This window comes from Ornithorhynchus anatinus, chromosome 1 (genome assembly GCF_004115215.2).
Source record: "Ornithorhynchus anatinus isolate Pmale09 chromosome 1, mOrnAna1.pri.v4, whole genome shotgun sequence".
Taxonomy (NCBI): domain Eukaryota; kingdom Metazoa; phylum Chordata; class Mammalia; order Monotremata; family Ornithorhynchidae; genus Ornithorhynchus; species Ornithorhynchus anatinus.
Genome location: NC_041728.1, coordinates 70453475 through 70478317, shown reverse-complemented (window position 1 = coordinate 70478317; position 24843 = coordinate 70453475). Strand labels below are relative to the sequence as shown.

Here is a 24843-nt window from a genome sequence, read left to right as displayed (position 1 = left end):
TGGGACTGGGTGTCAGGAGACCTGGGTTCTAGTCCTGGCTCTGTTGCTTACCTGCTGTGTGATGTTGGGCAAGTCACAACTTCTGTTTCCTCATGGGAATGGGAATAAATTACCCATTCTCCCTCTCTTTTAGACTGGGAGGGACAGTCTAGACCCGTTTAGACCCGTTTGGGACAGGGACCGCTGAACTTGATTGACTTGTATCAACCCTAGCGCTTAGTACAATATTTGGTACATAATAACCACCTAGTAAAGCAATTGTGTTTATTGAGCACTTACTGTGTGCAGAGCACTGTACTGAGTGCTTGGGAGAGTACAATATAACTGAATTGGTAGACACAATCCCTGCCCACATCGAGATTACAATGGGAGGGGTACTTGATGAGGGAGCCAGGAACCCAGTGGAAGACCTTTACTACAATGCTCTGCCAGTAAGCACTCAATAAATGTGATTGAATGAATGAATGAACCTGGACTGGCTTGAGACCTTCTTACATCTTGTTTCCCCCCCAGCCTCTGTAGCCAAGGAAAAGCAGAAAGCCTGGACAGTGAGCAAACAGGGGCTGGCCTCCCTTGAAAATAGAGGAAATGGCCCAACTCAAGACATGATGTTGAACAGAATTAAATAAGGACTCTGGCTCTTCTCTGATAATAATGATGGTATTTGTTAAGCGCTTTCTATGTGCCTAGCACCGTTCTAAGCACTGGCACTGTTCTAAGCGCTGAACTAATCCTTGAGCTAAACCAGAAGGGGTCCGCAAGAGTGTATGGGTTTGGGGTGAAGGGGAAGGATAATACTGGGGCTTCCACATAGGGGAAGGATAATACTGGGGCTTCCACATCCTCTTATCTTCCTCTTGGGAAATACAGACCTTCTCCTAGCCATCGGGGGTTCTATGTGGGCCCAAGACGTCAGGTCAGGGTGGGACTGGGAGCTAAAAGATGTGGACCCATGAGCACAGGGAAACTGATTCAGACTCCACTGGGAAGGAGGCTAGTACTCCTGGGGGAGAACATGCAGTTTGACTGTGGACACAGCTTGGAGGAACCTTGGTCTGGAGGCTATGAAGGCTACGAGTGCAGAGTCTTTATTCTTGCTGTTAGTATAAACTAACCACAAGTCTGCCAAGTTTTGGATGAGATTATTGGCCTTAGGAAGGTTTGTAGCTTGGTACTGAAGATAGGTATCAAAGAGGTGGAGCTGCAGGGGAGGGGGTGGAAAGAGAGGAGGCAGCCGAGTAGGAGGAGGAGGTAAAGGAAAGAAAGACTTGGGGCAATTTCAGATCACTCTTGCTACCCCTCGCAGTGTTTGCAAAAACATGGCTGGCTCAGGTCGATCCATTACCTGTCCTGGGAAAGCAAATCAAGTGTATTCTACTGTGCATTACTTGTTCGATACCTATTCTCTTCCTGACCCAAATGAAAACTTATCCAGATGGTGAGCTCCCTTTGGGGGGTGTCTATCACTGTGCATTCTAGGTACTGAGCTCAATGCTGCCGTCTTCTTGTGTACAGAACCACTCTCCTCCTAGGGCGAGCCCTCCTCCAAGCACTGAACTGTGCAAATATCCTGCCATTTTAGTTACTGGGATGCAATGGGTTCATAGATTTTGTAGGGAAGCGGTGTGGCTTAGTGAAAAGAGCACAGGACTAGGACTCAGAGGTTCTGGGTTTGCATCTGGATCTGGCACTTGTCTGATGTGTGACCTCGGGCAAGTCATTTAACTTCTCACCATCTCAGTTTCCTCAACTGTAAAATGGGGATTTAATATTTGGACCATGAGCCCCACGTGGGACAGGGACTGTGTCTGATCTGATTAATTTGTATCTACTCCAGATCTTAGAAAAGTGCTTGACACGTAGTAAGTGCTTAACAAATACCACTCAAAAATCTGTAAAGAACAAATTACAATTGGAAAATTAAGCCCGGGACTTTTTGAGCTATCAAGAGGAAGCTTTTTTAATTTTTTCTATTTTTGCAAGAAAAATGACCACCCCTCTACCCTTCCCACAACTTCAAATTTACCCCTTCTAGCCTGGGTGTCATGAGCCTATTGGGAAATCTACCACTAAGATCCTTAGAGGGTTTTCCCTAAAGGAGCAATACTGGGTTTTTTTTGTGGGTTTTTTGTTTTGGTATTTGTTAAGCATTTAGTATGTGCCAGGCACATACTAAGCAAATACTAGGGTAGGTACAAGCTAATCAGATTCAAAAGAGTCCATATTTCACATGGGGCTCACAGACTTTAATCCACATTTTACAGATGAGGTAACTGAGGCACAGAGAAGTGAAATGACTTGCCCAAGTTCACACAGCAGATAGGTGGTAGAGGCAGAATTAGAACCCAAGTCTTCTGACTCTCAGGCCAAGGCTTTTTTCACCACTCCACACTGCTTCTCTAATTGACTGACTGATGCTAAGGGCGGCCTGTATGTGATGTTGATTGAACTATTTGAGAACCTGGATAGTTCTCCTATGGAAGGTCCAGGGCTCACAGCTTCCTGGATACTGGTTGATTAAAACTTTTTTTCTGGGAAATTGGATAAAGCAGCCATATCAAATGGAACAATCCATTCCCTCATTTTCCAAGGCTGCACAGAGCTAGATAAATGGTTCCGATCAATCTTATCTGGAGAACAGATGGAAAATACTTCCCAGAAACAGAATCTCTGCTCTGATTCCAAGTGGACGCAGTTGGGATTCACCCAGCTGTCTACAATGTGGCAATACTCCTTCAGCATGTTACTAGAGTTTCCCAGCATTAGAGCAGCTGTCTGGAGGGAACTCTGAATAAAACGCTGAATGTTGCAGGTAGTGTCACTTTTAATAGACTCCTGGATTTAAAATTCCATTTAATAATAATAATAATAATAATAATGGCATTTGTTAAGCACTTACTATGTGTCAAGCACCGTTCTAAACACTGGGGGAGATATAAGGTAATCAGGTTGTCCCACAGTCTTATTACAGATGAGGGAAATGAGTCCCAGAGAAGTTAAGTGACTTGCTCGAAGTCACACAGCTGACAAGTGGCAGAGTTGGAGATTAGAACCCATGACCTCTGACTCCCAAGCCCGGGCTCTTTCCACTGTGCCACATTGCTTCTCATGCAGTGGCTTACGATGGTGTGATCCTGTCTGGTCAGTTTCTTGAACCTGTTAGTCGCACTTTCAGGCACTAGTGAAATCTCAAACAATCAAATCAGTGGCACTTATTAAGTCCCTACTAAGAGCTTGCTGTGGGCAAGGAACAAATCTGCTAACTCTGTTGTCTTGTACCCTCCCAAAGGTTCTGCATATAAACTCTCAATAAATCCCATTGATTGATTGATATGAGTAACACATTCAAGTCAGCACTTGGAAGAGTATAATAGAATTAGTAGAGATTATCCCTGCCTTCAAGGAGTTTAGAATCTCACCAGCAGTAGAGTTATTTTCAAATCCCAGGAACAACTGTATAGGCTACCTAGAGCATAATCCATTAATGTGATGAAACAGAGTCATTCAATCTATCAATTGTATTTATTAAATACTAACTGTGTGCAGAGCACCATACTAAATGCTGAGAGAGTACAATATAATAAAGTTGAGAGACATGATCCCTGCCCAAAGAAGCTTACATTCTATAGGGGGTTGGTATTTGTTACATGCTTACCATGTGCCAAGCACTGTTCTAAGCACTGGAGTAGATACAAAGTAATCAGGTTGTTCCACATGGGGCTCACACTCTTAATCCCCATTTTACGGATGAGGTAACTAAGGCACAGAGAAGTTAAGTGACTTGCCCAAGGTCACACAGCAGACAAGTGGTGGAGCCAGGAGAGCGACATGAAATTATATTACAGATAGGGGAGGAAGAGCTTTAGGGTATTTACATAAAGACTATGGGTCTAGGGTGAGCACCAAAGTGCTAAAATTTGGTTTGCTTTTAATTTCTGGGAATTAGAAAACTTCACTTGAAATAAAAAGATCTTCATGGAGCTGAAAACCATAAGAGTTCCATGTCAGTCACAAGGAAATCACTTCTTCTCAAAGTGTTCGTAGTTTCAGTCTCCACTGTAGTAAGTTTACCCGATAGTCCTATCCTCCCTTTCCCATGGGTTTTCTGGCCCCTCTCTTGCACCTCTGGCTCTCCCCACTGCCTCTCTGGTCCTCCTACCTACTACTTTACATATATTTTTTGAAGTATTTTTAAGTAGCCTGTACACTCACTTCTATAATACAAGCTACTCACTGGGCCTCACTCTCGACTCTCTCGCCGTCAACCTCTTGCTCAAGCCTTCAATTCTGACCTGGAACTCCCCTCTTCACAACCAGCTGATCACCTTTCTCTCATATTGCTTGAGTGATGGATTTTGATTTGCAACTCTAACCCAGGGGACCTCAATGGTGCTGGTGCTGCTTGTAACCCCTCTCCTAATTTAGCCCCACAAGCCAAGAGAGTATCACGGATGAAGTGGGGTCGCTGGCCTGGGAGCAGAGGCCTCCCCTCCTCCTCTTCCCCACGTTCCCTTTTCCCCCATTCTCTCCCATCCCATAAGAGAAGCAGTGGGGCTTAGTGGCAAGAGCATGGGCTTGGGAGTCAGAGGACATGGGTTCTAATCCTGGCTCTGCCACTTGTCTGCTCTGTGACCTTGGGCAAGCCACTTCACTTCTCTGTGCCTCAGTTCCCTCATCTGTAAAGTGGGGATGAAGACTCTGAGCCCCATGTGGAACAACCTGATTACCTAGTATCTACCCTAGCACTTAGAATGGTGCTTGGCACAAAATAAGCACTTTCACAAATACCATCATCATTATTATTATTGTTATTATAAATTCTTTGAACTCTTACTGAGCACTTGCTGTGTGCAGAGCACTCTAGTAAGACTGGAGAGAGTACAATATAACAATTAACGGGCACTTTTCCCATCCACAATGAGTTCACAGTATAGAGGGTGAGGCAGACATTAATTTAGATGAAAAATTACAGATATGTACATAAGTGCTGAGGGGCTGGGAGGGGGGGATGAATAAAGGGAGCCAGTCAGGGCGATTCAGAGGGAGGTGGGAGAAGAGAAAAGGAGAGCTTAGTCAGGGAAGGCTTCTTGTAGGAGCTGTGCCCTCAATAAAGCTTCAAAGAAGGTGACAGTAATTTAAGGTGAGACCTTTGACTTTAGCCCAACTGCTTCTGCATGGGGGCCGCCCCCCCCCGAGTGGTCAGTCCAGGCCCCACCACAGTAAATCTTCCTCTGGGTCCTAACACAGCCCCCTATAACAGGCTACAGAAACTCTTCAATGTGTGGCAACACAGTGCAAACCCGGGACAGTAACCAAATGCAGCTCAGACAGTGAGTCAATGACCAGTGCTAGTTCCTGGGCAGATAATCAGAGCCTTTGCTAATCATTCAGTTGTTGTGTGCTGAATTCAGCCACAGCGACCAAAGTCACAGATGATGCAGGTTAGGTAAAAGTATTCTAAACTAAAAGTTCTGAAATAGCTTAAAATAATCTTGTCGCACAATCACTTCTTAAGGCGGACAAAGGTAGTGGAAGATGAATGGAAACCCTGATGGATGCTTCTGTTGGCCTGGGGTCAAACACAGCTGAATTATTACCCACTAATTGTCCATAGAATTCTTATCCACCCAGTTCTGGTGCTACTGGACTTGGGCCTGGTTGGTGAGAACCATGGGGAAACGGAGGCTTTTGGCTTTTGGAGCAATGGGGTAAGCAGAGCTGTATATGGCAATATCCTTTCCCCCTCCTTCTCCCTCCAGGTAACATAGAATCCAGGGACAGAGATGTGGCATTGGGTCTTCACTCCATGCCATCCAATGTGGGCAGACCCTATTCTATTCAGGGTGCACTGGAGGTTGTTTAACAGCTGCAACTACACAGAAGCAGCCTAGTCTCTTGAGAAGAAGCACGGTCTTTTGAGAAGCAGCGTGGACTCTTGAGAAGAATCATGGTCTCCTGAGAAGCAGTGTGGTCTCTTGAGGAGCAGTGTAGTCTAGTGGACAGAGCATGGGGCTGGAAGTCAGAAGGACCTGGGGTCAATTCTGGCTCTGCCAGTGGTCTGTTGTGTTATTTTGGTCGTCACTTCACTTTTCTGTGCCTCAGTTACCTCATCTGTAAAATGGGGATTAAGGGTGGGAGCCCCATGTGGGACTGGGATTGTGTCCAATCTGATTTGTTTGTATTTCCCCCAGTGCTTAGTACAGTGCCTGGCATGCAGTGAGCACTTAACTAATACCATTATCATTATTATGTGAAGGAAGCAGTTGGGCAATTATTCAGGGAAATACAGATTCATTGGAAATCTGGATTTCATTAGTCTCAGACAAAATAAACAAAATTCCCATGAATAGCCAAGCTATTTTGCCCCAACTACCCAGTTAGTTGCCCCAGGTTCCCAGTTCACCATGCCTTTGTGAACTCAGATAAAATCGGCCTGGCTCTACTTTGGCCATAGCGACTTGAATTTTCAACAAATTTAGTCAGAAATTAAGTCCTATATTGTTATGTGACTAGACATGAGGAACATATATATTTGTATTTTCAATTTTTTTTCCATTTGTATTCTGGTTTTAGAATTTTCCACCGGTGTTTGCTCTAACCTGAGGCCCAGAAACTATATTTGTGTGGCTCACCACTGTGCACACCGGCTGAACTTCATGGGACTCCCAGGGGCACAGTAATCACACACGTCTACTCTACCGTACTTCCTACCCTACAAACAATAGGATGCTGAGAGATCACTCGAGCATTATAGACACTGTGGGGCAGTCACACTTGTATGTCTTTTTCTTTTTTTAACTCTATAAGTTCTAAGTGTTTTTGGAAAACAGAATTTGTGCTGCCTTCTCAAAGATCTGTAGGTTAATATATTTAACAAGGTATACAAATGCACCAAGACCAGCAGGAAAAAAAGGTTGAGGACAGGTGTTTGTCACTATCATTATCCAGATTGCTTAGGAATACAACCACTTTTCCCCAAATTACCCACATTCTTGAGGGAAAAAGCTGCTCTTTGGCCCTAATAATTTAGCCTATTGGATTACCCAGCGTGAGTTCATTGGATAATTGACATCGCAATGCATCATTTTTGTGGCATGGACCTGGTCATCATGTGTAGCCCATTCGCAAAAGATTTAGTGGATTTTTGGAACTGAGTGGTGGTTCTTTGGATAATGATAATGCCCAGAGTGGAGCATGGGTAGTCATTCCAAGCTCTGAAATGCTGCTTCAGTTAGTTCATTCATGGCACCTCTATGGTGGCGGTCCCCCAGGACACCCTAAACTCTTTTCTGAGATTTCACTTCTAATTCACTTCCAGTGACTTATTGATGCCTGTCTAGTTGTTTTGTTTTGTTGTCTGTATCCCCCCTTCTAGACTGTGAGCCCGTTGTTGGGTAGGGAGTGTTTCTATTTGTTACTGAATTGTACTTTCCAAGTGTTCAGTACAGTGCTCTGCACACAGTAAGCACTCAATAAATACAATTGAATGAATGAATGAATGAGAAAGGGCTGCTGCCTCAAAGCCAACACCCGATTAAGTTGGGCACCTGTAGCCATATAATCTAGGGACGGCTTTGGGGGTTCACTCACCTCAGGGTGGCCATAGTGCAACTTTCCAAGGACTCAAAATGCAATTTTTCTTCCAAACGTTTGCCCACTTGAATGTCTTTCTTATTTATTTACTCTCAAATTTATGCTTTTCTGAGAGGGTGCTAAATGGTATGATGGCTTGAAAAGTCTAACCTGCTATTCAAATAAAGGATGGGGGAACCAGAGAGCTGGAAATGGGTGAAGAATTGTTGTATGGGATTCAGAAGGAAAAGTTTCCAGGAGAAAAGTTATCCTTCCAAATTGAGATGGCAAGTGGCAAACCTGGGACAAAAGCGGAATAACATTACATAATCGCACCATTGTATAAATTACACCATCGTATAATAGATAATGCAATAGATTACGCTCCTGCATAATATATTATGACTGAATGAAGTAACAGCAGTATGCGCCAAAAGGAATGTGCTCTGAACCTGAAAGTTAATAAACAGTACGATAAATAAAAGGTTTAACAGCAAATCCCTCCTGTAGGATTACTATATTTCAGAATTGGAAACATACTGCAGGATGCAACAGCCAAGAAAGAAACCTCTCATGGGGTGGGGATACAACAGTGGTTCCAGGGAAAGAGCATTAACAAGTAAAAAGCAATGGCAAAGATAGTCTAAGACATTTTTAGGAATAAAGCTGATTTAAACTGGATTGTGTTTCCCAATCTTATTTACTGTCCATCTCGTCTGCCAGGGCCTTTTCTGCCATTCATTTCCTCCAATTGTCAATTATTATTAAAACAATTACATGAAAAAAGAGTTTCTCTTTGTTTCCTCCCCCTGCTGTTGCTGGATACAGTGAAGTCACAGGCCTTATTAGTGGCATCATAATCTTTTCCATTACAAGGAATTATGCTGTCATAAACAGGATGTTGTCCAAAGAGTCGAGGTGATTTATTGGCATTATAGATGCATTAACGCTAAAGGTTAGAGGTGATCATTTCAGCAAGTATTAAGGCCTGGATTTTTGGCTTTGACTGATCAATCCCATGTTTGGCAGTGTTTATATGAAAGTAATGTTTGGGGATTATTTGTATATTCATTAAACATATAATCCCTTGTGAATATGCTCCAAAATAGTAAGAAATTTAAAATCACTGATGTTTTACAAACAGTTGAATTAATTAGAAAATTTAGGCTAGAGCATATAACTGAGGAACTAGAAAACATTTTCTCTTTTGAGTCCAAATACAAATACAAAGTATATAACCTGCCCCTTTGGGGAAAGGCTAAAAATCTATCAATGTTAAGAAAAGGGAGAATGTAACTTATATTGTTGTGCTGTACTCTCCCAAGTACTTAGAACTGTGACCTGCACACAGTAAGTGCTCAGTAAATACAATTGAATGATCGATTGATTGAAGAGAGGCAGGGGGAGGAAGTTTGCTGAGAAATGAGAAGCAGAGAGGCTTTGATTACCCCTAAATTAAAAATTGATTACATGATTACTAATCGATTGCCATTCAAAGGTGAGCTAGAGGATTTTGGTCCTTTCAGTACCTGTCCCTTCTCGTCCCTCCCCGACCCAACCTCTTGCGACTAGGCATGATATCATTCAGAAAAGCAGGGATTTAGGTAAATCCCATGTGCTGTTTCAAGAGAGACCAAACAAGGAAATAAAGGCCACAAATGATAGATACCTGAGATGACTTTTAACCTAAAGGGACATTCATTTATTCATTCAATAGTATTTACTGAGCGCTTACTGTGCGCAGAGCACTATGCTAAGCACGTGGAATGTACAATTCGGCAACAGAATTGCATATACATACGACCTGGGTTCTACTCCTGGCTCTACTAATTGTTTGCTGTATGAGCCTGGGCAAATCACTTAACTTCTCATTGCCTCAGTTTTCTTAACTGTGAAATAGAGATTCAATACTAGTTCTTCCTCTTACTTAGGCAGGGAGTCCCATGTGGGACAGGGACTGGGTCCAATCTGAAAAATCTGTATCTACCACAATGCTTAGAACAATGCATGGCCCATAGTAAATGCTGAACAAATACCAAAATAATAATGCACAGCTTACATCAGTAGTAATACATTGATCTGTAAGGAGCTTATGTTCCATGGGATGTGACAGTCAATAAATGTCAATAGTCAAAGGAAGAGAGCAAACAAAAAGGGAGGAAGAGGTTTCCTAAAAAGTTGTCTTCTGTCTCTGCTCTATCCCTCCAGAATCCCCCACCTGGTTCCTAATTCTAGGACCAAAGCTTGGACCCTATAAATTCCAGTACCCTTTTTCCAGGCAGAATAAATTCAACTCTTGAATCAGTATGTGAGTGCTTCAGGAAAGTCCTATTTAGCACACACCTGAATCAGCCAGGCTCCTATGGCTATGTACCAGGATTTCCAATCTTTGTTTTTAATAGCATTTGTTAAATGCATACTCTGTGCTAGACACTATACTAAGTGATTGGGTAAATACAAGCTAATCGGGCTGGAGACAGTCCATGTCCCACATGGGGCTCCCCATTTTACAGATGAGGTAACTGAGACCCAGAGAAGCTGGGACTTGCCTAAGGTCACACAGCAGATAAGTGGCAGAGCTGGGATTAGAACCTAGGTCCTTTTGACTCCCAGGGCCATCTTCAGGGCTTGGGCTTGCTTCTCAATGAGGGTGATTGGGTAATTCTTTAACCAGTCTCACCTCCTGCCAAGCCTCTATTCTGATGTGATGGGGGAGTATGGATCAGCTTTTGGGGAGCATGAGAAAAATGGATAAATACCCAAAGTGAATGAGATATGACAGAAAAACTAAGATAACTAAAATCTCAAGTTAGTAGTGGTGTAGAAACAATTCCCAAAGTTAGCTTTGTTATATGAAAATAATGCCAGGAAGGCATCTTTGATATAAATATTGACTTAATATTTTTCCTACAGTGTGCCTTTATTTTGCCCCCACGAACCAAAAGATGTGGTAAGTCGGCAGGGAGGAACAAAAAATTTGTCATTCAGAGACAACCATGTGAACATTCTTTACCATGGAAAAATACTGTTAAATCAGTAACCACTACAAACCCACAGCCCACAGACTAACATGGCAACGAATACATTTTATTTCTGGTACTTGAACGGAGAGAAGACTTTTCTGTCCTGCGCAGGGGGAAACATTATTGGGTGGGGAGCCAAAGGCTACATTGTCTTGGATAGGTTGGGAACTATGGCTCAAGAACTATATCTGGTTCTTGAGCTCAGCTGCCACTTTCTTGGGGCCATGGGCCTTTGGTCTTGTCACTGTGAGGGTGACACTTTTTATGGACAGGAAATATCTGACCTGCCCCACCTCTTTGATCTGGAAGTTGGCTGAAGGGAAGCCAAAATGTCCTCTCCACTCTTTCCCTTCCCCCAAGGTGTGGCTGTGTCCAGGCCAGAGGCCATTGGAGATTCCACCAACCTGGCTGGGCATCCGGCCAAGCCAGAGCCTCTCTGCCTGACCTGTGAGGATGGGCCAGCCCCTTGCCTGATGCTGTGTTGCCCCACACCTCGTTCCATCATCATTACGTATCCCCCGGTGTCATCTAAGTGTCTACTGGGACAGCCTGGGGAGCGAAGCAGGGGCCTCTCACCCCCAAATGATGCCCTCTTTGGGGCAAGAGTAGCCTGAGTCATAGGATCACTGTGAATTCATAGGTGAATGGGAACTACGTGACTGCATTATGTCATCCCCTGCAGCCGGTACGCTAAACCGGAGGGAAGAAAGAGGCTTCCAGTCCCAAACAATTTCCTCCTCCTCTGGCTCTTCTTACTCCTGCTCCTCCTGCTCTTCCACCCACTCTGCTCTTCTTTCTCCTCCTTCCACTCTGGCTTTTCTTCCTCCTGTTCTTTCTCCACTTCCTGCTCCTCCACCCATCCTGCTCCTCCTCCTCCTCCTCCCTCTTCTCCTCCTCATCACCCTCCTCCTCCTCTCCCTCTGCTTCCTCCTCATCCCCCTCCTCCTCTTCCCTCTTTTCCCTCCTCCTCCTCTTTATCTCTGCTCCTTCCTTCCCTCCTCACCCCCTCCCATTCATTAACCAGCAAATGTGCTTTAATTTCTTTTAGATCCTCTGGTTCTTCTTTTTCTTTTCATTTTTTTCTGGCTTTTCTGCACTTGACAAGTTGTAGACCCAGGTCTAGGAACAACTGAGGTTATAAAGAGATCAGGTAACTTGCCAGGTGGACCTGTTGCATGTGAGAAGAATGGACTAAAGCAGCAATCCAATCAATCAATCAATCAAGCAAGCAATGGTACTTACTGAGTGCTTACTGCATGCAGAGAACTGTACTAAGATCTGAGAAGCAGCATGGCTTAGTGGAAAGAACACAGGCTTAGAAGTCAGAGGTCATGGGTTCCAATCCCAGCTCTGCCAATTATCAGCTGTGTGACTTTGGGCAAGTCACTTAATTTATCTTTGTCTCAGTTACTCATCTGTAAAATGGGGATTAAGACTGTGAGCCCCACATGGGACAACCTGATTACCTAGTACCAACCCCAGTGTTTAGAGCAATGCTTTACACATAGTAAGCACTTAACAAAGACCATAATTATTATTATTACTAAGCGGTTGGGAGAGTACAATGCAACAGAATTGGTAGACAGGTTCCCTGCCCTCGGGAGCTTATTCAACCTCCCTATAAAACACAAGGTTCGATACATATTAATTCCATTTATAAAATAATGTATCCATCACTCTGAAGGGTATTTTTATTCAAGGGATAATTATCTGAAATGCAATCTATATACCCAAGGCCAAGAAGAATCTATTTTGAGCATGAAGGAATGTTGGGCTGTTTGTACTACTTGCCATGAAGCACAGACCCAGCAATTGGTTAGGCTACATTGAAAACTAGCCAGATTTTTAATTAATTTCAGAAGAAATTGTGAAAACAATAAATGGTGAAGGAACTCTGAAATGATTTCATTTTTGTAATGTTTTCTGGGAAGGCTTGTGAGTTAGGAACTTATGCAGCATACACAAACCAATGTACAAGGCAATAGCATGGCTTAATGGGTAGAGCATGGGCCTTGGAGTCAGAAAGACCTGGGTTTTAATCCTTACTCTGACACTTGTCTTCTGTGTGACCTTGGGCAAGTCACTTAACTTCTCTTTGCCTCAGTTATCTCATCTGTAAAATGGGGATGAAGACTGTGAGCCCCACATGGGACAACCTAATTCCCTTGTCTCTACCCCAGCGCTTACAACAGTGCTTGACACATAGTAAGCACTTAACAAATACCAACATTATTATTATTATATATAATTTTGGCAGTTACCTCATTTGTAGAATGGAGATTGAGACTGTAAGCCCCATGTGGGACAGGTACCCAATTGGCTTGTATCCACCCCAGTGCTTAATACAATACCTGGCACACAGTAAACACTTAACAAAGACCAGAATTATTATTATTACCCATCTCAGAACTTAGTACAGTGTCTGGCACATAGTAAGTGCTTAATGAATACCACAATTACTATTATTATTTTCAAAGATTTTTCTTTACTTTGCTTTCATTTTCAGAGATATTTAAGCCTTTTTAAAGCATTTAGTATACACCTCACCCTCAGCCCTACTGCACTTATGAACATATCCCATTATTTATATTAAGGTCTCTCTTCTCACAAGTGATTCACACAGTGCTCGGCACACAGTAAATGCTCATTGAATACCATTGATCAATCAATTGATTGCTATTTTAAAAATGGCTAAGGGGCCACAAGTGTCCTTTCACTGTACATGTTGCCTGTAGTGTTTTCCTAGAATTGTATGGCTATTGATTGGCATACATTTCACTTGGAGTTTCAACCAAAGGAATTAAGAAATAATTTATATTGTAATTAGGCAAACATATCCAAGAGGGATAATCCTCAAAATGGGTGTCATACAGTTGTGTTTTATGTGAGCCCGTTATTGGGTAGGGATTTTCTCTATCTGTTGCTGAATCGTACTTTCCAAGTGCTTAGTAAAGTGCTCTGCACACAGTAAGCACTCAATAAATACGATTGAATGAATGAATGTAGCATGCCATCCTGGAGGATACAAGGAGGAACTTGAATGCTTCCAATACACTGAGGAATTTTTTAAACCAATAAGCCACAGGTGTCAATGAAAGACCCAGAGGCAGTCACTGAAGAGTGATTATATGGGGCCCACACAAGCAGACCTGCAGAGGACTGGTAAACACTTGACAGAATCAACATTACTGTGGAGTGATGATAGGAGTGAAGATCACAGAGGCTAGATACCAGACCATCTGGAGAAACCTGCACAAGTCTGAAGAAATGGCAACACAAAAGTGAATGCTACAATGGAATTATGCGATCCAGCAACACATTATTCAAAACCATACAAAAGTAGAAAACTGACTCCAGGGGGAATCATGCTATCCTTTGGGAGACTGTCAAATGGACACCTCATGGAATCAAATTAGTGATCGGACTTCATCTTTTAGGTAGGAGAGGTGTGATTTTCAAGGTTCCATCCTATTATATGACTGTCTAAGGAAGGATCTATTAAGAATCCCATTTTGGGCAACATAGGGAATCTCTCAGCCATGGAAGTAGGAAGGGCCATCTCTCCTTCTCTTCTTCCTCTTCTTTTTCCCTGTAGCAGTAACCTCAGCATCAGCTATGGCAGCTATAATGGCTCTTGCTAGGGATGTGTTTTAATAGGAGCTTGTCTGGGCTGAAAACTTCCTTTGCATTCCTGATCCCTGGTGAGGACCAGTGTAGGCAGGTTGATTGCCATGGCCACCTCTAATTCTGTCCAGGCTATAGCAAGGAACCCAGGTGAACTGGCCCATTCTGGTCCAGGTCTCTGTCATCGCTGCTTTTGCCTGGTGGTCCAGTTCATCTGGGAAAGCCACTCTCATGGGACAGAAGTCACCTCAGCCTCAGCTAAATTGGCCGGTACTGGGATGGACCACCAGGTGTTAGTGGCAGCACGTGAGTTCTGCCTCATTCCTCTCTCTTTCTGCTTGTCTTCCCCTAACCCCCCCTCCATCTCCTTCCTTTTCCACTTTCCTCATGTCCTCAGCCTCTCCTCACCTGAGGTGACTAAACTTCTTTAAACTTTAGACCAAACCTAATGCCTACAGAGTTGAAGTGCTGTCCAATCTATATGACTGGGAGACCTGGACCTGGCCTCTTGTCTTTCCCCACTCCAGCCCATGATTTACACTGCTGCCCAGATCATTTTTCTAAAGTCATATTCAGTCCATGTTTCCCCATTCCTAAAGAACCTCCCATCCCATCCACCTCCTCACCAAACAGTAACTCCTTACCATAAGCTTTAAAGCACTCTATCACCTTGCTCCCTCCTCTCTCACCTCACTGGTCTCCTACTACAATCCAGACCACACACTTTGCTCCTCTAATGCCAAAAATACTCACTCTACCACAATCTCATTTACCTTGCTGCCGACTTCTCGCTCACATCCTGCCTCTGGCCTGAAACATCTCCTTTTCATATTCAACAGACTATCATTCCCCCTACTTTCAAAGCCTTACTGAAAGATCTCCTCCAAGAAGCCTTCCATTACTAGGCCCCAATTTCCTTTTTCCCACTCCCTTCTGTATCCCCCTTGCATTTTGGATTTTATTCACCCCTCCCTCAGCCCCCAGCCCTTACGTACATATCTGTAATTTATGTATTTATATTCATGCTTGTCTCCCCTTATAGACTGTATGCTTGTTGTGAACAGGGAATCTGTTTGTTACATTGTTATGTTGTACTCTCCTAACTTAGTGTGCTCTGCTCACACTAAGTGCTCAAAAAATACAATTGATTGATTTATTGATTGTACCCATCTCAGACACCACATCTGACTTCTTCTTGAATGGTTTCATTATCACCACCTAGGGGGGATATTCAATTCAAATGGCAAGACAGGATCACAAACACTGGGGTATTAGAACTGTCAGACTTCATGCATCTGAGAGGGGCTCTCCTCAATGTAGCTTTGCTGGGTGGGAAATATGAGGAGCATAAATAATAGTAGAATGCTGAAACAGCTGTAGTACAGTGATCTGACTCTGGATAGCCACCCAAAAGGCAGGGGAAACAGAGTAAACATTTTTAGAATGCAGCAAAACCCAGAGACTCAGACAGTATGTCATGACAGCTGAATGTTGGGAGTCAGTTGTAGCAAATAGGCCAGATTGGCACATTCCAGTCAAGAAAGGGGGAGCTTTTTTGGCTCTAAAGCTTTGAGGGTATCATGATCTTAAGCAGCGAAACATAAACAGCAAATAGCAAATATGTCCATCCAGTCGGAAACTGTGTTTGTGGATGCACAGTGGAACACAGATTCCTGATCGGTCATTGACTTGGCCTGCTTCACCCTCATTCATTTGTATCATCTTCAGATATGAAGAGAAACAGTATAAATACAGATGCACATAAAACAGAATCAAATTATGTTATGTATGTGATTTGTGAGTCAATGAAAGCCAAGGAATGAAATCCAATTATTTAAGGTTTCACTTGCAGGAAATGAGAAGATCCCATCTGCCTTCATCTCCCATCTCTACACTAAAATGTTTCTTCACAAAAATTCCTGAAACTTTGCTCTAATTGTTTCTTCAGGCCAACTGCATGTCAGTATGAGGAAATGACTTTTTTTTTTTCAAAGTTCCCCTTTTCTCCTTTTATTTTTTGACTAAGAAAATCTTTGTTGAAGAAAAAAGGGTATGGTTTGTTAAATCAGGGATCCTGGCTTCTTAATGCAAAACTGAACACCTACATTCCTTTAGTACAAAATCATTTCAAGGAATCCAACTGGGTTAAAGCCAATATAGCAGCAGGTCACCCCACTGATGTCAAGCAAGGTTCCCTCAGCTTTTCACTGTTTTGAGCCTCCACAGACTTCCAGCTTTGCTATCTTCATTGCAACAGATTCTAAACATACCAGCCCCATAGCAGATAAGCCAAAATAACAGCACACACATTTCCTTTTTCTTTTCCTTGTATTTATCCATGAGCCAATTTTTCTGTCAGCCACCAGAACTTTATTCCTCTGCTAGTCATTGTGTGGCCATTAATCAAGTTACTCAAAAGAAATGAATTTGTATATTATCAGTAGCAGATGCAATACACAGGGCAGCACTTAAAATGGAAGTATTTGTTTAATATTCAGGCATGTTGAAAGAATTTGGAGTGTCCTACACAGTCTTCCAAGTATTAGTGAGAAGCCAAAAAGTTGTATTTAATCTATTTTATGCCTATTTTTCTTCTTTAGAAATACAGTCTTTCATTTTAGTAATATTTCAGATTGAGCATGCAGATTAAAACAATGAATACATTTAATTGCCTACTCTAGTGAATGTTGAATGTGATCTCTCTGATGAGCTTTTGCCTTTATGTTCAACAACGTACATTTTTACATCAGTTTTTATGTTTCTTGTACTATTAAGTTGGAATCACAAATCCCAATAAAAATCTCCCATTTGATACCCTGCAAAGGTTTAAAACTATCATTTTTGGAGAATTTACTGATGGCCCCGTCTACTGACACTAACGTAATTAGCCGTTGAAGCAACTGAAACAGAAGAGCAATTAATGCAGGCTGTCAAGTCACCATTTGGCAGACATTTGGCAAAGCAAGTTCTGTTTAAATTGCAGATTTTAAGCCAAATTGAGGGATTTGGAAGTTATCTTTGGTATGGGATCAATGGAAAGGGATGTCTGGAAAAATACCATTAGCAATCTTCTTTCTATCGCTGTGATTGGTGCTCCCAATCCTTGCAAAAGCAGGAGTAAACAGAAATAAACTGGTCTTAAAGCAGCCCCTTACCTTAGTGTGGAGATTGGAAGTCAAATCTTCTCACTGTCGGAATGGTTCCCTTATCCCTCTTGACACAAGGGTCTCCTTGAGGTGTTTAGGGACTAAAAGACTGCTGCTTTTGCTTCTGAATTGCTTTGTTTACTTCCATTGTCCAAACCTGCTTCAAAAATCTGGGCAGAAAAAAACAGAGTTGCAGTCTGTTTACTCCCAGGCAACTACAGTAAAGCTGCTAAACTTTTAAGCTCAATGAATTAGAGATTGTTTGGCTAAATGGCAGGCACACTTCCTCCTATTCTTTCCTAACTTAGTTTTCCTGCCTCCAGCTGAGTGTCCCTTCCTCGGGCTATAAATAGGCCTGCCATAACAGCCTAGAGCAGTGAAGAAGGCAGGAAATGGATTTAAACCAAAGAAAGATCTTCATTTTGGAGCACCCATACCCAATCCAGAGCCCTTTTTGTCTGAAAGGAAGTGTTGTAATGGCTTCTACTGTTATGGGAGAGGTGTGGAGTGAACCAAAGCTAGTGGGATATGAGAAGCAAGAGGAGGTGAGGTAGCCCCCTATTCCTGCTGTCAGGAAACTGTCCAACAGGATCTGCGGGATCTGTCTCTAGGACCCACCTTATATCAAGTTCTTTAACACTTTCATCTCCTTTACATGGCCACAAGTCCTCCAATTTCAGAGGAAAATAGCATTTCTGGTCTTCAAGACATATTGCAACCGAGTCGTCTTTCTCTCTTGTCTTTCAGCCTGTGTTTTACCTCAGCCTGTCATTTCCACTGAGTGGCAGGTTTGTTGGGGCCGAGATGGCACTGCCACTTGAAACAGAACCCAACTCATAGACACCACACCAGATCTTTTCATTTCCCGGAGGAGAACTCCAGGCCCGGAATAACTAATGTGGAATTTCCCGCCTGTCTCCTTACTTTCCAAGTCAGGTGAGGGACCTGGCAAGGGAAGATTCAGTAATTGATGAAAAACTATGTTTTGAAAGAAACTGGTTTCCAAAGTAATTTTGGTTGATATCAACTATGCAAGGTTGATGGTTTGACCCAAATATGGGTTGTAGCAAACATTCTTCAGAAGGGATAGTAACACTACATCCCAAATTTTAGAGAAGTATAGGAGGCACTGGAAACCTGGATGGTTGTGGGGATGAGAATCTGGTGATCTTCAGGAAAGAAATAGGAAAACAACAGCCCCCCAGAGACTACAATGCTCTGGTTATGGGAAGCTATGTCTGGTTAAATGGTTAAGCAAGGTTTTTGCAAGGCGTTAGGAAGTTGCACAGTTTTCTCATCAAAATACCAATTCTTCTCTCTGCCCTCAGAAATTGCTTAGTGGAGGGCAAATTTAACAGATAGACATATTGTAAACTCCTTGAAGGCAGGGACCAATTACCATCTTTACACTCTACCAACTTTATAGTATGGTATTCTCCCAAGTGTTTAGTACAATGCTCTGCAAAAAAAAATATATGGTTCTTGTAAAGCATTTACCATGTGCCAGTCACTGTTCTAAGCATTGGGGAAAAGTGTAAATCACAGTAAGTGGTCAATAAATGCCACTGATTGATAAATTGATAGAAAAGAAGGATGGGGTATTTCACTAACCTCTTGGATGCTCTAGGTATTCCTTGCCTCAGAGGCAGGGGATCTAGACCAGGTGAACTCTTGAAGTTCCTCTCTGCTTTCTGATGTTATGATTCTGCTCCATCCCAAGCACTTAGTACAGTGCTCTGAATTTAGTAAGAGCTCAATTAATAACATTGATTGATTGATCCATCCATTTCCTAAGAAAATTGAAGTGAGCTAATTGAAGGAGAGACTGCAGGCCTAGAGGAAAATAGGTTTGAGGGAGCCAAACAGATATATAACTGTAACTGACTTCCTTTCTTTCTAATCCTTTATAGTCTGAGAATCAGCGTGTGCCTCAGGATATATTGGTGGATAGCAGGCAGAGGCTTAGTTTTAAGAGTCCAGTTTTATGGGAATGTAAGAGGGGGTTGCCTGGGAAAAGTGAGGATGTCACAGAACAAGAAGCAGTATGGCCTAGTGGAAAGACCACAGGACTGAGAGACAGCAGAATAGGAGGCCAGTCTTCAAAAGAGCCCCAAACCCAGAGGAGGGTGAAAATACCAGTATTTGGATTCTATAATTTAATTTTTCCTCTTCCTTTTCTCACTTCTCTCATTCTCACTCTTGCTTCAGATAGTAGCAGAGATAACAGCTAATTTGAGATCAACTCCTAGGGGTGTGGAGTTGGGGTTAAAGTAGGTAGCCACACCCCAGGGGAAAATGAAGAGGAAAAGGTTTTTCTAATGGGTGTTCCCACTCTACTAAAATGGCAGAAAGGAACCAGGAAGTTCCAACTGGTCAAGATTTGCCAGGGTTATAAGAATGAGTCACAGGTTAAGAGACGCTAAAGGAGTTGATTTAGACAAGAAAGTGGCTATTACCCCAGGTAGTGTTTTTCTGCTCCCCTGTGAGAAAAATAAACTCTTCCGGTAGATTATTTAGATTTAGATTATTTCCAAAGTAAATTAAATATTCTATTTACTCCAGTAAATTTTACTTTGTTCGAAAAGAGATCTTCTGCTTATAGAAGGTGAAATGGGAGGGCACTTTACTGCTAAGGTAGAGTGAGCTCCCTGCTGCTCACTGCAATATCAACCCTTCACTGAAAATTTCATCGGTTTTTCAGAGGACCAAACAATCCTAGGGGCTGGGATACTAAAGATGAGGATGTCCTTCCTTTTTTAAAATGAATATAAGGGGGAAAAGTTAACAGTGTACAGTTTTAGGGGAATTTCCTTTGTTATGCCATGGTTTCTTTTCTCTAGCACTTTGGGTCTATTGTTCTAGGGAAAGAATGGAACAGAAAGAATCCCTTCAGAGTGATAGACATAGTTATAATAATAAGTATGGTATTTGTTAAATGCTTACTATCGGTCGAGTACTATTCTAAACACTGGGGTAGATACAAGTTAATCAGGTCAGAAACAATAAATAATAAATAATAAAAAGCCTCCTGGTGCCAGAGGAAGAATCTACACAGACATTTCTTTGATGTTTGGCTCCAGCCCACAAGATTACACTGTTACCTCAGTGAAGACCTAAAATCAACATATCCATTCTTTTTATATTAGAGAGGAAAAGGTCTGCACACTCTGAGAAGAAAAAGTGTGAAGGGGCTTTGATTAGTGCTACCAAAGTTAAAATCTGATGTCATCAGACAAAACCATAAGGAAATCCTCATCAGTGTTCTGGTAAATCTTTGTTAATAAATTCTGAAATGTGAAAACATTCATCAAGCATTTTTGGACTCTGCCAACTAAGCATTCCCCCAGGGGAAAGTCTTTGGACTTCAACCTTAATATGCATTTTGGGAAGAAAATTGCCAGTGAAAGCATGACAAAACATATAAAACCATTCACTGGAGGAAGTGCATGTGAGACATGGTGGTTGGATGGGAATGACACTTGGCTAAGAGTCAGAGGAAAAGTTTTATGGACCCACCTTTCAAAATGTATCTTTCCTAAATCACAGAGCTCTTCTATTATGTGTGTGTGTGTCTCTGTGTGTGTGTGTGTTTGTATGTATGGGAGAGAGAGAGAGAGAGAGAGAAGGGGAGGGAGGGTGTGGGAGATGAGGTGAGAGAAAGAATGTTAGAGAAGAAGAGAAAGAATGTGGAGAGAGTAATAGTAGGGAGGAGAAAGAGGGATGGTGAGGTACAGAGAATTGGGAAGAGAGGGATAGAAAGAGAGATGGCAAAGGGGAAGAGAAAAGAGTAGAGAGAGGAAGAGGGAGATAAAGATGCACTGGAGAGGGACACACAGACACACATAGATCCCTGGAAGGAAAACAGCCTCACTGTCTCCTCTAGACTGTAAGCTCACTGTGGGTAGAGAATGCATACACAGTAAGCACTCAATAAATATGATTGACTGACTGACTGACACTTTGATAACCCCAAGACAAGTGGGACTCCCAGGAAAAATGGCAGCAGCTTGAAAGTGAGCCCTTTCTTCACTTGCAGTTGTGGTGTGGAGAAAGCTGCCCCCACACCCCCCGCGCCTCCCCAAACCCTCTAATGCCCTTCCTGATTTGGACCTCTGGTCCCCATTTTATGGCAAGGGGTGGGATGGCAGCTCAAAAAACTGGGTGCAAAGCTAGGGGCTTTATCCTATCACTATCAATCAATTCATGGTATTTGTTGGTATTTGGAAGTCAGAAAGTTGTGGATTCAAGTCCTTCCTTTACCACTTGTCTATTGTGTGACCTTGGGCAAGTCACTTCACTTCTCTGTACCTCAGTTACTTAATCTGAAAAACAGGTATTGAGACTGTGAGCCTCACATGGGACAGGAACTGTGTCCAACTTGATTTGCTTGTATCAACCCCAGTGCTCAGTACAGTGTCTTGCACATAGCAAGTGCTTAGTAAATACCATCATTATTATTTGTGGAGCACTTACTGTGTGCAGAGCACTGTACTATTTGGGGGAGTATAATACAACAGAGTTGGTGGACACAATCCCTGCCCTCAAGGAGCTTATATTGCCCAGATCCCACCTGGGCTTTAAAGTGGCATTGTAATATAATGTTATAATATAATATAAAATATAATATATTGTATGTGTTTATGAAGACCAGTTCCATGTGACTGAAGTTGAAGAATATGTACCAGAAACATTAGGTTCTGAGGTACGAACTTCATTCAGTAATATTTATTGATACCTATACTGTATACAAACTTCATTCACTAATATTTTTGAACACCTACTTGGGTTGACCACTGTACTAGGTGCTCAGGAGATTAATAAAAGTAAAAGTCTTCATTCCTGCCCTTGAAGAACTTGAAATCTGCTGTGACAGGTTGGCAGAGATTGCAGGAAGAAGCTGCAGAGAGCTAGCAATATGTATTTTTTTCCTCTGAGACAGACATAGATTTGGAGGAGAACTTAACTCTGAGTTCCTGAAGGTATTTTATTGTTCCTCAAGAATAAATATGAAACATAAAAGTAGAAATTCCTGATGAGAGCTGTAGAGGTGTTACTCAAGGATACATAGAAACATCCAGTATTTGCCAGAATACCCTGCTGTAAACCTGACATAACTACCAGCCAGTGTTCATACATTCTCATTTTGGAAATCAGCTTCTATCATTATGGTATCTGCAATGCAGAGAACTGCTCTTCCTCTCTTAATTCAGAGAGAATCAAGATCACCTTGATTCAGAGGAGCAGCAGTGTGGTCTACTGGAAAGAGCACGGGCCAGGGAGTTAGAGGATCTGGATTCTAATCCTGGCTCTGCCACTTGTCTGCTGCATGACCTTGGGCAAGTCACTTAACTTCTCTGTGCCTCAGTAACTCCATTGGTAAAATGGGGATTAAAGCTGGAATTAACACCCAGGTCTTCTGATTTCCAGGCCCCTGACTTTTCCACTAGGATAAAAGGGAATGCTACTAGATTTTTTGTTCAATTAATGAAATGTGCTTTCCCCACTGAGCACCCTTTTCATTATTATGATGATAAGGAGTTCATTCCCACCTACATCACATATTCTTATAGAAAGATGGGAAACTGGGAAGCAGCCTGCCTAGTGGAAAGAGGATGGGCTTGGGAGTCAGAGGACCTGGGTTCTAATCTTCTAGACTGTAAGCCCATTGTGAGCAGTGATTGTCTCTATTGCTGAATTGTACTTTCCAAGCAATTAATACAGTGCTCTGCACACAGTTAGAGCTCAATAAACATGATTGAATGAATGAATGAATGCATCCCAGCTGTGAGCCCCATGTGGGACATAGACTTTGTCCAACCTGATTATCTTGTATGTACCGCAGCACTTAGTAGCGTGCCTGGCACATAGTACGTGCTTAACAAATGGCATAAAAAAAAATAGGGCAGCTCACTCAGGCAGACCCATAGTGTTCACTTCGTCCTGAGTGTTGTGCATGCAGCTAAACAGGATGCAACTGTTACAGCTACCTGTGATAGCCCTGACTTTGAGAGGTTAGGGATCTAATTATGTGATGTCAGGTTATATTTTTATTTAAACATTGGAGTTGGTAGATCGTGAGATTGGGAGTCAGATGATGGGGGTTTCCCTCTGGCTACTAAAATAGGCTTTGTTTCAGCAAATCCCCTCATTCTTTGGGTCTATGAGTAGCAAAGGGATTGATTACAAGATGGTGACAGTTACTACTGAGAATCATTTATAAAATGAGTGGTAATTCTCAAGTCCCCTTTCAGGTTCACACCTGGAGAGTTTCCAGTACTCTACTAGTCTTGGCTACGGGAGGGAGAGTCATGCAGAGGCCTACCCATTCCATTCCTAGGTTGGCCAGTGGCTAGTGAATGGAAGGCAATCGGCTACAAGTCAAAAATCCATGCTGGGAAGCAGCGGCACCGAAGAGAGACAAGGGCGGAGACTCAAGTTTACTGCGCAGAAGAAGGTAATGGTAAACCACTACTGGATTTTTACCAAGAAAACTCTATGGCTCTACTACCAGAACAATTGTAGATGGAGAGCCGGGTGTTCTGGGAGAGATGTTCCATGGTGTCGCTATGGGTCAGAAATGACTCATCGGCCTAAGCAAGAATTCTCAAGTACTTTTTGACTGTGACTGTAAACTCGTTGTGGTCAGGGAAGATGCTTATTGCTGCATTGTAAACAAAATGAATCAGAATGGAAACCAATAGATTCTATAACTGTTTTAGTTTGGAGAATCCAATTTATTTCTGCTGTATTGTCCCCGACTCAGATTATGGAACAGGGAAGTTTCTTCATGCCTTTATAGACTTTTCAAGGTTTGTCCTTAATAAAGCTGCACCAGATATCTTTGTCTGATTTGCTCTGGGATGCACAAGATGTTTGGTATGCTATTTTCTTCACACTGTAATGAGTTTTTCTTATAAGCATTCCTTTAGGAATTTGTTTCTAAAAGAGAAACCACAGCCTTAAACCCAGGCCATTGCCATTATTCTATTTAGGAAACCAGCACAGGACCATCATTTCTCTCAGCGCACTGTATTAGCTGGTTGAGCAAGTCAGTATGGAGTTCCATTGAAAACAACACACAGATGTTAGTTCTGAGACTTCAGGACTGAGACCTATGCAAACGAATTGGTTACAGTGATTGTGGTTTTGGCAGTACTAATGGCACTGCCTCCTCTCTATCGATTGTGTTCCCTCCGGGGCATTTAATGAGATCAATTTATTGAGAGCTTCCTATATGTGGAGCACTGGGAGCACTTGGGAGAGTACAATGTAACAGAGTTGATAGACACATTCCCTGCCCACAATGGGATTAGAGACAGAACATTGTAAAGTGTATGCACTGGCCTTTTTTCATGGGCAAAATGCATTTCCGACTCCTGAAGGGATGAGAGCATAGAGTGATGCTATCTATGTCTTAGTGACTTAATCCAGGAAGTGGTTGCCTGTTTAAACACTGTGGTCTTTACTGCTACTGGGCC

General features: G+C 42.5%; 1 protein-coding gene and 1 non-coding gene across 5 annotated transcripts in view; one reads left to right on the top strand and one right to left on the bottom strand.

The window, feature by feature from the left end:
- RASGRP3 (RAS guanyl releasing protein 3) overlaps positions 1–17738 on the bottom strand; it is a 125539-nt gene extending 107801 nt beyond the window's left edge. For all 4 annotated transcript variants that reach the window (XM_029063656.2, XM_029063713.2, XM_029063690.2 and 1 more), the window contains exon 1: positions 17375–17738. The gene's annotated coding sequence lies outside the window, so the exon portion shown is untranslated. The remainder of the gene's footprint in view (positions 1–17374) is intronic.
- Positions 17739–23606: 5868 nt separating this feature from the next.
- LOC114817329 lies at positions 23607–23744 on the top strand. The gene has a single exon (XR_003765194.1). It is a non-coding gene; the product is annotated as a small nucleolar RNA SNORA7 (small nucleolar RNA).
- Positions 23745–24843: the final 1099 nt, after the last annotated feature.